The sequence below is a fragment of the Sus scrofa genome, unplaced genomic scaffold (genome assembly GCF_000003025.6).
Source record: "Sus scrofa isolate TJ Tabasco breed Duroc unplaced genomic scaffold, Sscrofa11.1 Contig1971, whole genome shotgun sequence".
NCBI classification, from domain to species: Eukaryota; Metazoa; Chordata; class Mammalia; order Artiodactyla; family Suidae; genus Sus; species Sus scrofa.
Window position 1 is genome coordinate 52265 of NW_018084995.1, and position 13779 is coordinate 66043.

A 13779-nucleotide genomic window follows, 5' to 3' on the forward strand; every position below is an offset into this window, starting at 1 on the left:
AACTGAGTGAAAATTTTAACATCCATAAAATTTTGATGCACCATACTTCCCAACAATAAAATATTTTCCTCTCCTTGGCCTGAAAACATGACATTAAAATTCATAATCCAATTTACCTAACTCTTGTGCTTCAGTCAAAGTTATTTAAAATTACTCAATATGATTATTAGTATACAAAGTTACATAACATTTACAATGATGAACTGTTGATTCTGGCATTATTTCCATAGGTCTCCATTCTGTCTTGCAGCCAGCAGCCTCCTTGGAAACTGAGAAGGAATATGGCCAATTTCACTACAGTGAGTGGGTTTCTCCTCATGGGATTTTCTGCCAAGCCTGAGCTAGAAGTCTTATGGGCCTCTCTGTTCTTAGTCTTATACTTAGTGGCTTTAACTGGCAACACACTCATTATCGCTGCAACTTCCATGGATGACAGTCTCTACTCCCCTATGTATTTCTTCCTCAAACATCTTTCCTTCTTAGATATATGCTATATCTCTGTGACGGTACCAAGGTCCATTTGTAACTCTTTCAGGCATACTAGCAGTATTTCCCTCTGGGAATGCATACTGCAATGTCTGGCTTTCACTCTCTGTGCATCTGCTGAGCTGGCCATGCTCACAGTGATGTCCTACGATCGCTACGTGGCCATCTGCCTTCCCCTGCGCTATGAAATCATCATGAATGTCAACACCTGTATTCACGGAATCCTAGCCGTCTGGATCAGTGGGGTCGTCTCTGGAGTTATGCATACATCTGCTACTTTCTCCATCCACTTCTGTGGTGCCAACGTCATCCACCAGTTCTTCTGTGAGGTTCCCCAGCTCCTAAAACTCGCCTGTTCTGATGAGTATGTCAGTGAGCTTGGGGTCACAGGCTTTCTGTCCTTGGTGGCATTTCTTTGCTTCCTCTCCATTGGATTCTCCTACACACGCATATTCTCTACTGTGCTGAGGATCCATCTGCCGAGGGGAGAGCCAAGGTCTTTGCCACTTGCCTCCCCCATCTAGCTGTGGTCACACTGTTTCTCTCTACTGGTGTCTTTGAGTTTCTGAAGCCACATTCTGACTCTCCAACTGCATTAGACTTTTTGCTTACTCTTTTTTATACTGTTCTGCCTCCCACACTTAATCCGATGATCTACAGCCTGAGAAACAAAGCCATGAAGGCAGCTCTACAAAAGGTTGTTAAAGAAGAAAAGCTACTTCTTTTGCTGAATCACCGTAAACTTAATGAGGAAGTCTATTCCTTCCTCACTGAGGCAAATCACAATATACTGGAATAAGAGTAAATCAAGTAATTAAAGCTCTAATAGAAGTCATTATGAGCAAAGCCATAGGAATGGACTATCTTTGAGTAACAAAAACATTGACATGGAGTTAAACAAAAATTACACTAGTATGTGCAATAGATTTAAATTTTAGTCCACAATGTCAAGTATGGTGAAAACGTGAATTTCTTTCATTCTAAAGTCTCCAAATTGACTTTCCTTCCTGGTTCGTTTCTATCAAAGTAGAGGAAAATTCTTTTTTTTTTTTTCCTGAGTTACAATCAAGTTTGAAATATTATATAGTATTGAAGCATGCAGAATAACCACCTGGTTCAATATTCTCTGGCTGTTCAAGGGTCCAACTGCTGTTCTAGTCATCTTTCAGGGCTTCAATTGGTAATGCACAATGGTCACCATGGAAAAGTCTATGTCAATTGTGTTATGTGAATGAGAAGCTTAAGTAGAACAATAGTCAGTGAATCAGAGAATGAATACAAGAAGAAATAAAAACACAATTAAAATAATGTTTTAAAAAGTCACATTTGAAAAACAGCAAAAACTTGATATAAATACAATATATAGTGACCAAAAATTAAAACCTGATGGATAGTACAAGCAGCAGATAATATTCAAGAAAAGACAGAAACAATGCACTGACAGATCCAAGAATTTCCCAGAAAATGAGGAAAAAAGGAAGATACTTTTTGGTTAATGAAAAAGACTTTGGAGTCACAAATATACAGAGGAAAAAGTTCAATATTTGTCTAACAATAGTTTCAGAAAGATCTAATCTCCATGTATTAAGAGAATGCATAATAGGCAACATCCAGTGCAACAACATTGACGCCATTTCCCCAGAATTCTTTTTTTTAATATATGTTTTTTATTATAGCTATTGTATAGTGTTCTGTCAATTTTCTACTATACAGCATGATGACCCAGTTACACATATATTATATATTCTTTTTTCTCACATTATCATGCTCCATCATAAGTGACTAGACAGAGTTCCCAGTGCTACACAGCAGGATCTCATTGCTTATCCATTCTAAAGGCAATAGTCTGCATCTATTAACCCCAAGTTCCCAATCCATCCTACTTTCTACCACTCCCCCTTGGCAACCACAAGTCTATTCTCCAAGTCCATGAGTTTCTTTTCTGTGGAAAGGTTCATTTGTGCCATATATTAGATTCCAGATGTAAGTGATACCATGATATTTATCTTTCTCTTTCTGACTTACTTCACTCAGTATGAGAGGCTCTAGTTTCATCCATGTTGCTGCAAATGGCATTCTTTTGTTCTTTTTTATGGCTGAATAGTATTCCATTGTGTATATATACCACATCTTCCTAATCCAGTCATCTGTCAATGGACATTTGGGTTGTTTCCATGTCTTGGCTGTTGTGAATAGTGCTGCAATGAACATCTTGGTCATGTGTCTTTTTCAAGGAAAGTTTTGTCTGGATATATGCTCAAGAGTCACTTCCCCAGAATTCTTAAAAACACAGATCTTCAGGATTGAGAAGCATAATAAAAACTGGTCAGTGTACGTAAAATGAATGCAAAAGTAGTTATAGCATCCTGAAACCATGGAATAATAAAAATGGAAATTTTTTAAATTTTAAAACAGAAAAAGTGATTTATGTATGACTGACTGGGTCACTTTGATGTATAAAAGAAATTGCCAGAACATTGTAAATCAATCATAATAAAAATTTATAAAAATAAAACTGTTGAAGTGTAAAAAAATTAAAAATATAAATAAAAGAATACCAGTATTGTATCCCAGAAGCTTTATTGTTTTACCTTTCATGTTTAGTTCTATAATCCATTGGAAACTTACCATTGTGATGGTATAAGGTGTTACTGGTCATTTTACTCACTGTTATCCAATTAACTACAATAATTACTTGGAAACAAACTTTCCCCCTACAGAATGCAGTTGGTGCACTTGGAATAAATTTAGGAATTGTATGTATGTAAGGGTCTCTTACCTGTTCAACTGATCCCTGTGTTTATGCTTATTCTATCAAGCTCCATTAATTACTGTAGCTATATAGTAGTATTTTATATTGGATAGTGTTAAGTTTTCTAACTCTGCTCTTCCAGATTTTGTTATCTACTCCACATCTTTTGCTTATCTATATGTTTTAAATCAGGTTTTTAATTTGAAAAAAATATCTACTAAGATGTTCACTGAAGTATACTGAATCCATAGCTCAAACTGAACTGTCCTTTTACCCCCACTGGACTTACCAGAGGATTTTAAAACCTTTACTTATAAGTCTACTGGCTCATTGCTATTGCTCATTTCAGTATGGTACACACATTCTTCCTTTAATTAAATAATAGAAACCAGTTAAAAGCATAAGAAAAAGAAGCCAAACTGTCTTCTTCAAAAGATTGTACCTACTAATGTACGAACAAGATACTTTTGCATTTTTAGGTTCTTAAAAAATTCATTCAGGAATGATACATAATTTTGGAAGTACTGGGTTTTATACATTTTTCATTCAATTTATTTCTCTATATCTGATGTTACTATAAAGTGTATTTTTAAAAATTTATTGTCTAATTTTTGTGGTCAGCATATAAAAATTCAGTTTATGCTTGTATACTGATTTATACTCATTGATCTTCTATATTTACTTATAACTTCTAATAGACCTTTACAGAGATTCTTTCAAGTTTCCATTCCACATTGTTTTCTGTAAATAAAGAGTTCTATCTCTTACTTGCAAACTTAAAACTTTTATTTATTTTCCTTATTTTGAGCTGGCCAGGGACAGACTAGGTCAAATTATGGTACAGATTCTCACTAGCAGTGCAATCAGGGGCAAGCAGCTTATTTTTTCTGAAACTTTTGTAGGCAAGACATGAATGCAACACCTACTCTGAAAACAACTGAGATAATGAACGTGATATATTGCACAGGTCTTTGCAAATTATCCAAAAAACAGCAGAAACTAGTAAGAAAAATAACATAGAATACTTAAATTCTGTAATGGTGTTGATTAAATCACCTTAAATCTAACATAAAAGCTAAAAGACAAAATCATTTAAAATTATTCTAGAAGAGTGATATCACCAAGAAGACAACATAGATAATTCCCAGCTTCTATCCTCCTCACAAGGAGAATAACTAGCAACTATTCATAGATAAGGCATCACAGAAAAAATGACAGAACACAGAGGTGAGGCCAAAGCAGTCCCCTGTACCACAGAGACCAGGACAAATGGCATTAGAAAGGGAGGAGGAGGAGCTCCCTGCTGCCTGCATTGCCCCTCCTCCAGGTCAGTGCAGCACCACACTGAGAGGTCTCCCTCAAGCGCATGGTTTCTCCAGTGGGGAAAAGAAAGATCAAGGTGGACATCCCACGCTCCCCAGCATTGCAGGTCACTGCGTGGGGACCCCTTCTCCAGGCTTACACCACAGGGACGGCAAGAGGGCTCTACAGAGCTTGACTGCTGGGAATGTGAATGTGATGGAGAAGAGGAAGGGGCTTCCAAAAACTAGTATTTGCATCTTGGCAGCAGAGTCCCTGCCTGTACCACCCAACAGTAGTCCCAGCTAGCAGTTTTGCTCATTTTCAGAATCAAGAAAGTGGCACAGTCCATCCAGAAAAGTGGTCAGGGCACACAACTGCCTATTAAGGGCCCTCAAAAGAAGAGCCTTTCCAGTCCTGCAGCCTGGGATATGGCCATCATCAAAAAGACTACAAACAATAAATGCTGGAGAGGGCATGGAGAAAAAGGAACCCTATTACACTGTTGGTGGGAATGTAAACTGCTGCAACCACTGTGGAAAACAGCATGGAGATTCCACAGAAAACTGGAAATAGAATTACCATTTGATCCAGAAATCCCACTCCTGGGCATCTTCCAGAGAAAACCATTACTCGAAAAGACACATGTACTCCAATGTTCATTGCAGCACCATATACAATAGCCAAGACATGGAAACAACCTAAATGCCCATCAACAGAGGAGTGGATCCAGAAGATGTGGTACATATACACAATGGAATATTACTCAGCCATTAAAAGGAACGAAATACTGGCATTTGCAGCAACATGGATGGACCTAGAAATTATCATGCGAAGCAAAGTCAGTCAGACAATGAGGCACCAACATCAAATGCTATCACTGACATGTGGAATCTATAAAAAGGATACAATGAACCTCTCTGCAGACAGATACTGACTCACAGCCTTTGAAAAACTTACCGTTTCCAAATGAGACAGACTGGGGGATTGGGGGATGCACTGCGGGTTTGGGATGGAAATGCTATAAAATTTGGTAGTAATGATTGTTGTACAACTATAAATGTAATAAAATGCATTAAGTAGTAAAAACAAATAAATAAAATTTTTAAAAAGGGTTCTGAGCATAGAGAATCTTGGGATTAAGAACAATAAATAAAGTGCCCATAAATAAGCATTTGGGAGGAAATCTCCACTCTTTACCACCACGTTTACAGAGTCACTTAACACCAAGGCTGTCACAGAGCATATATGGTATATGGGAAATGACACTAAATAGAAATTAGGAAAACTAGCTTCTAAGTCCCACTCCTAGTACAGGCTTATTTTATATATTCCCGAGTTAGGTACATGTGTTATATATTATACTATCATTATTGCAAAATATTATATCAGTTATATGTCAAAGGGAATATATTTTGCATGATAATATAGAAATAGGTATATTATATAAATATAATATCCTGAAGGGTGGACTGGATGAGCTGTTCTCTAAATTGCCTTAGAACACTAATATTATTGAAACTTGATCATCTACTTCCCTCATTACCAACATTTTCAACATCACTGCCATTTCTGTCACCAGTTCAATAATGAATATCCTCACCATCAGCTTTATATAGTCAATATCATTTTTGTTGTCATCAGAATCACCCTACAGATCACCATCTTTGATTGCATTCCCATCAATATCACCAGTCTTCATCATGAGTTAAGAGCAGAAACAGGCGCTATGCACATTTCCCCCCTTAATGCATCATTTTTTCAGAATCTTTTGTCTAATTGTGTGTTTGAGCTATACTGAAGGTGTCTAAAGATTCTAGGCATCACTGCTGATATTGAAAGATTAGCAACAATTGGCCTATTTTAAGGTTATATTCCTGAGTTTTTAATAGAATTAAAAACATTTCCCATATAAGTGTTATTCATGAACTTTGTTCTGTAAAAATAAATTATCTATGTATCACTCAAAAAACGAATTCTTCTTTCTGATAAAGACTATCAAAAAGTGATGCAGAGAAAGGATTTACTGCATTTTAAACAGAATGTACTCCAAGTTACTCACTACTGCTCCACCTTGTCTCTATATACTAAGCACTGTATCAAAGCAGAGAATATGTATTGTGTTTCTTTACGATTCTCCCTGTAGTTCATGTTATGGTACATTGTGCATTGTAGGATCTGACGAAATAATGGATGATTAGTTCTGTCTAGGAAACCACTCTAGCTAGATAGATTAGGTAGAACCCTAATTTAGTATGAGTAACTCAGATGAAGCAGCTGGAGGCTGTGATATAAAGCATTAGAGGGAAGACGCTATGGCTCTGGGACCCTAGAGGTACATGTGAATGGGGAGCCTGTGAGCTTTGACTGAAGGCAAGGCCATACATGGGAAGGGAAAAACTATCTGAGATGTAACAAAGAACAAACTGCTATAGAATTGAAATAAAAAGGACGCTAGGGATGGAGTAGGGCTTGGGGAAGAGGAATATCAGGAGAATATGATTTTCTGACCCATCTGAACTGGGGAAATCTCATTAACACCTCATTAATAACACTGCCATCCAGGTGAGACAATAAATGGCCAAGCTTTTACAGTAAAATCTAGAGTATATATTAGTCAAGATTCAGCTAACAAAGCCCAAAACCAAATCCTACCAATGCCTTTATTTTTTACAATTACCCACATATTTTTAGTTTAAAATAAAAACAACATAAAGATTATTATAAACATAAACATAAGACTAAATTGTTATCAGGAGAGGACCAAATGAATTATAGGGTCCCATAACGAAATATTATGAACTCCATAAAAATGAAGTATCTCTAAAATAATGACATGAAAAAATGCCTACAGTACAAAAAGATTTGTGACCACTTTATATGTATTTTTTAATGTTAAGTATGTTATAACTAAACAAGTAGAAAAGGAGCTCTCTCAGCGGTAGAGTGTTTTTCAATTTTCAAATCCATATTTTTATAAGATTTAATTTTTTTTGTCATTTTAGGGCTGAACCCATCGCATATGGAAGTTCCCAGGTTAGGAGTGGAATCGGAGCTGCAGCTGTCAGCCTGCACCACAGCCACACCATGTGGGATCTGAGCAGCATCTGCGACCTATATACCACAGCTCACAGCAATGCCAGATCCTTAACCCACTGAAAAAGGCCTGACATCAAACCCGCATCCTCTTGGATCCTACTTGGGTTCCTTACTGCTGAGCTACCATAGGAACTCTAAGATTTACTTTTTGAAAATAAGATGCATGACTTTTACATGAAAGAAAAACACTGAAGGGGGAAGGGGAGACAGGCAGGGAGTGTTTCCCATTGGTTCCCAGGCCCACAGCAGAACAGAGCACCAGAAAGCTGACTCCAAGATTCTGTGAAACTCAGTCTTAACACTGAGCCATATGAGCTCTTGCCAGCTACTTGGTTGGGCAGGAAGGGTTAACAGGGAACTCCATCTTTAGCCCTCAAAGCCTCCCTTGATGCGCACATGTCCTCTTGTGCCCCCTGCAAAAGAAATGAGCCAGTTGAAATGACTCCCTCCTTTCTCCCCACTGGGACTACTCTAACATCTCTGCTATGGAGATTAAGGTTTGCTGGAGCCATGAAAAGAAGAGAGGGAAGAGAAGGCCCTGGGATCTGCAGATCTTTCTAGAGGTATGTGGCCTGGGCATCTGAGACTTCCCCTCTCCCCTAATCTCATTGAAACTGGAGATGAGGGTGGGCTCTGGAGAGACTGCTGGGTCTTGCCAGATTCTCAGGGTAGGGGGATTTAGCTGCTGAGCCCCCAAAATCTAGGGGGACAAGCCTGAGCAGTTCCTTCTTGGCACACTGGAAGCACCCACCAGCCTAATTTATATAACCAGCCATAGCTTCCCTTGTGAGCACCAATGTAATATCTCCAAAGTCTGCTATACATGTTTCAGCATCAGCTCAAAATCAGCATGTTCAACCACAAAACCTTTTATCTTCCCCCAACCACACTGTATACCAATAGAGTGATTTAAAAACTATGCCTTATATACCAGCTTACTACATAATAGTTATCTTTATTTTGACAACATCTTTCATTCCCCATCCCCCAATTCAGTAAAGATTTATCAAGAGTTCCTCAAAAAAATTTTATATATTTTTTCCTCACTACCCCATGCCTATCTTAGCACAATGTCCCTCTATATATCCTCCTAGTTTCTAGTGTTTCCTCACCCTTATAAAAACAATCTTTCTTAAATATGTCTTAACTAAGTTTGTCAAGTGTTTATGTTAGAAATATGATAAATGATAATGTCATAGGGAGCGTAGGTACTGTGAGACCAGCATGAGGTCAAATCCAGACTGGACTTGGGATGGGGGGAAGGTTGGGAGAGCATGAAAGCCCCCTAAAGAAGGTAGCAGGTAGGCTAGGTTTTAAAGGAGAGGAAACAGTTGGTCAGGCAAGGGACAAGGAACTAGGAAGGGCATTCCAGGCAGCAGGGGTATATTTGAAAGTCAAGATGTGCAATTCAGCACAGCACTTTTAAAGATTTGAAAATGAGTGTCTGTACCTGTAGAGAAGATGCTATCTAGAGAGATGTGGGTTTTATATTGAAGACCATGAGAAGACATCAGTGTTTGGCAGCAGACAGGAATGCTATGGGAAAAATATATGTAGATGTAGACTTAGGTATCTACATAAATACATACTTCCACTCTTAACACTGTTATTTCTAGTTGTCAAATTAATAAAGGAACTTCAAAAGAGTCCGAAAATAATTAATAAAATGGTAATAGTAAGTCTTTGCCTATTCATAATTCCTGTAAATATAAATGGATTAAATTATTTAATCAAATGTTATAGAACATCTAAATGGATTTAAAAAAAAAAAACTGAGATCCATCTATATGCTCCATACAAGAGACTCACTTTAAGGAACAGACTAAAAGTGAAGGGGTGGAACAGGTATTCTATGCAAACCTTGTGAAGACAAACTTGCTGGTCTGTCTACACAGAGAAAAACAGAGCCGATTCTGGATGATTCTATGAAAACATTTAAATATGAACTCTATAAAACTGTAGTTCTAAATAGCAAGTATAAAACTTATCTCTAATAAACAAGAAGAGTTGACACGATTTGCTGGGGACAGTGTCAAATAAAAATGCAGTACCCTTTACACAAAAACTATTAAAAATTTCAAAATTATGGGGAAAAAAGCATTAAATCAAGCATGGGGCCCTGTTAACACAGATCCCTTAGTGACTGTATAGATGATATGCCCATGAAGCTTGCCTTGTAATAAAAGAACATTTTTAAGACAAGGTCATTTTGACTTGAGGAAAAAAATAATTTGTAAGTAATACTTCAAAGAGACAAACATGAAACAGGAAAATCTCTGATCCTGACTTCATCAAAATGATGGCTTGCTAGACAATTGAGGAATCTGCAGATGAGATGATCAGTATTGGAGGAATACTGCTATTACCCTCTAGAACTAGAAATCCTCAATTTAAATCCTATTTTCACAATTGGTTGAAAAAACAGGGAAATTTAATGATGACTATAGTTAATAATATGATATTGTATACCCAATTTATCATATTGTGCACCTTGAATATATGCAATTAATTTCTTCAACTGGTCCTCAATAGAGTTGAGGAAGGAAGAACAAATTTTATTTAAGTTGCCTGAGACTCGTGTTTCTTAAGATAAAATAGAAATGATTTTAGTACTTACTTCTCTGGGTGTTTGGAAGAAGTAATAGACTAATACATGTAAAGAACTCAGAATAATAATTTACACAATCAGCAAGCAATAACTGTTTTTTATTTGTATTATATTTATAGCATATTCTATAACAAGAAATTATTCATGGGATGAATATATAATGAACTTCTGGAAAACCACAAAAATGAACCTCAGTAGAAAGATGAACGAAGTACGCAGCATTCACAACTAATTAGAAAGCTTGGATAGATGTCAGAAAGCACACAGATATTCCTTGGATGAAGCAGAAAATATTCTGCCTAAAGGATATAGCAAGAAGTGAAGATACACATTGGAGAGACCAGCCTCATTCTCATGGAGAGAAATGTGAGCTTTAGGATCCCAAACTTAGAAAGTAATTTAGTGTCATTACCAACATTGAAGAGTCAGATTTGGAAGAAACAAAAGCAATACTACTCCGTAATCCTCTTCTTTTGTTTTCCATAGACCACATTAATAAATGAGTAGAAAACTAAAGATAATCATCTTTCTATATGAATCAATGGTATGTGATTGGCCTTCATGCTTTAACTGTTATTACCCAATTCTTTCAATTTTACACATAGAGTTTTTCTGGGGAAGTCCCCAAGATGAGAAAGTGTATCCTTCAACCCTGTCACAGGAAATGAAAAGTAATTTAACTACAAAAACAGGAGGCTAGAAAAGTAATTTAACTACAAAAACAGGAGGCTAGCGAGAATTGTACTGTCCATGGTTCTGAAACTAAGAAAGAAACATATTAGGGAAAAAAAAAACAAAGGCAGAGTGAAAATAAAAATGGAACTCCAGATAGGAGTTCCCCAAGGAAAATTCTCCTAGATGGTAGATATAGGAACAGATCTTGTTTATTCTTACAATAATCTTCTCAAACCCAGGGGATACTCTCTCTCAGGGTTTGCATGTCTAGAGATCTGTGGCTCTTAAAAGACAAGCAGAATTTCAGAAAAAAATGGCTGGGGAAGATGACAAGCTTATGCTGCACCCCCAATAGAAGCTATCACTTCAAATATTTTTCTACTACTTCCTTTTCAAATATATTTCTACTATTTCCTCTTCATGAGTATAAACCTGAACAGATTCCATAGCTGTGAATTTGAATACTCAACAGGTATAAGAATGAATCACGAGACAAGCTGGGAAGCTACTCATATTCTCTATCATCTTGCTAGTATTAAAGCTAAATGCCCAGAATTTAGAGCTGGTTTTCTATCTCAGGATAGACTCCTCATTGTGTTTGTGATTATGAAATCCCTATACTGCCTACATTTTTATCGCCATTTCTCTAGATAGTCTGCAAAGTAAATATGTAATCTCTAAATATTCATATTGTGGTGAATAAAATAAATCATTGAGTAAAGGAAATCTTATTATAATTTTCTTTAAAAGTCAGGAAAATTTTTTCTCCAAGTGAATTTTTGATATAATATTGATTTGTGGGTCAGAGAACAAAAAAATTGTATTTAAACATATATGTCTTAAACAGGAGTAATAAATTTTAACAATATACACAATATATGCGGCTATAAAAGAAAGCTACTCTGAATTCCTTGAAGCCAGCATTTTATACAGGTGGAAAAAAATTTAAATAGTTCCTCAAATTTTTCTCTGGCCATATAGCCTAGAGATCCCTAGAAATGTTCCCTAGTTCACATTTTTATTCTTTTTTATTCATACCAAATTTTTTTCTTCTCCTTTCAGGGATTTTCCAGTTTTTGAATGGGAGAGTTTTAGAGGAAAAACAACAATTTCTGCATATCTATTCAGATGTACTTATAGATTTTATTTTTGTCAAACTATCTGTTCTTAAGTAAAAATCACTTCAGACAGTTTCTTACTAGGTCAGAGATAGTGGTGTAATGGAGTAGTTTAAAACTTACTCTCTGTTACAGCTGACTTAGGATAAGAAAAGGCAACTTGTATCAGAAAGTAGAAGCTCAGAGTCACATCAGATTGTAGGATGGCAACAGGCTCTGAATCCCTGGGAGAAACAAAAATAAATCTAATAAAGAAAAAAAGGTAGTTGAATAATAGCTCATAACCAGTATATAACCTTACCATTTTATAAGCTAATGGTCCACATCCTGTAAAACCTCTGTGCTGGGACTATTTACAACAACAATGCTCTCCCTCAAAATGTTGTTGTCCAGGAGGGAAGATCCTCAGCTGGAGGACTCTAATTTCCAGCAGAGATAGCATTCCATATACTCTTTTGTCTTTGCTTTTAAGTGATGCCCAATCAAACATCAGTCACTGAATTTCTTCTCCTCGGAGTGACAGACATCCAAGAACTGCAGCCTTTGCTCTTCGTGCTTTTCCTCACAATTTACTTGGTCATCGTGGCTGGGAATGGAGCCATCCTGATGGTTGTCATCTCTGAGCCAAGACTCCATTCTCCTATGTATTTCTTCCTGGGAAACCTGTCCTGTCTAGATATCTGCTACTCCACAGTGACGCTGCCAAAGATGCTGAAGAACTTCCTCTCCTCACACAAAGCAATTTCTTTCTGGGGATGCATAAGCCAGCTTCACTTCTTCCACTTCCTCGGCAGCACAGAGGCCCTGTTGTTGGCCGTGATGGCTTTTGACCGCTTCGTGGCTATCTGCAAACCACTTCGTTACACTCTTATCATGAATCCTCGGGTCTGTACTCAAATGGCCGTCACTGTCTGGATCATCAGTTTTTTCCATGCTCTTCTGCACTCCGTAATGACCTCTCGGTAACACTTCTGTGGATCCAACTACATCCATCACTTCTTCTGTGATATTAAGCCTTTGCTCAAGCTGGCCTGTGGGAACATTGAGCTTAACCAGTGGCTGCTCAGCATTGTCACGGGGACCATTGCCATGGGTCCATTCTTTCTAACACTTCTCTCCTATGGCTACATTATCACCCATCTTTCCTTCAAGACCCATTCCTGCAGCATGCTTCATAAAGCACTGTCCACTTGTGCCTCCCACTTCATGGTAGTTGTTCTTTTCTTTGCTCCTGTTGTTTTCACGTATATTCGTCCTACCTCAGGTAGCTCCATGGACCAGGACAGGATCATTGCCATTATGTACAGTGTGGTCACTCCTGTACTAAATCCACTCATCTATACTCTGAGGAACAAGCAAGTAAAGGTAGCTTTGAATTGGGTGATCAGAAGGAGATTCTGACTTGAAGGTATCTAGAGATCTATTCTGAGCATAAATAGACAGGCAATGAGGAAGTTGAGATGTGAAATTAACCTGCTTCTCAATTGTTTACCATATACATAACAGAGGAAACTGTATAAATAAAAAATAAATGGGAAAGTCTAGTTGACTTGTATAAAACAATGTGTTCTTAGGTAGGAAAAAGGAAACTTGAGCACATGGAACACTACCCGTCAAACTCCAATGCTAAATTTGGTTTTGACCTATGATGTGACAAAATTGATTTGTTGTATATTCTAATGTGCTTGCCTCTGAATTTATATACACAAATATGCTTATTTTATCCATGAAGTGTATAGATG

General features: G+C 37.2%; 2 pseudogenes; both read left to right on the plus strand.

Annotated features, from left to right (window-relative positions):
- Window positions 1-214: 214 nt before the first annotated feature.
- Window positions 215-1285, plus strand: LOC100627845 (annotated as a pseudogene).
- An 11188-nt stretch (window positions 1286-12473) lies between these two features.
- Window positions 12474-13499, plus strand: LOC100524504 (annotated as a pseudogene).
- Window positions 13500-13779: the final 280 nt, after the last annotated feature.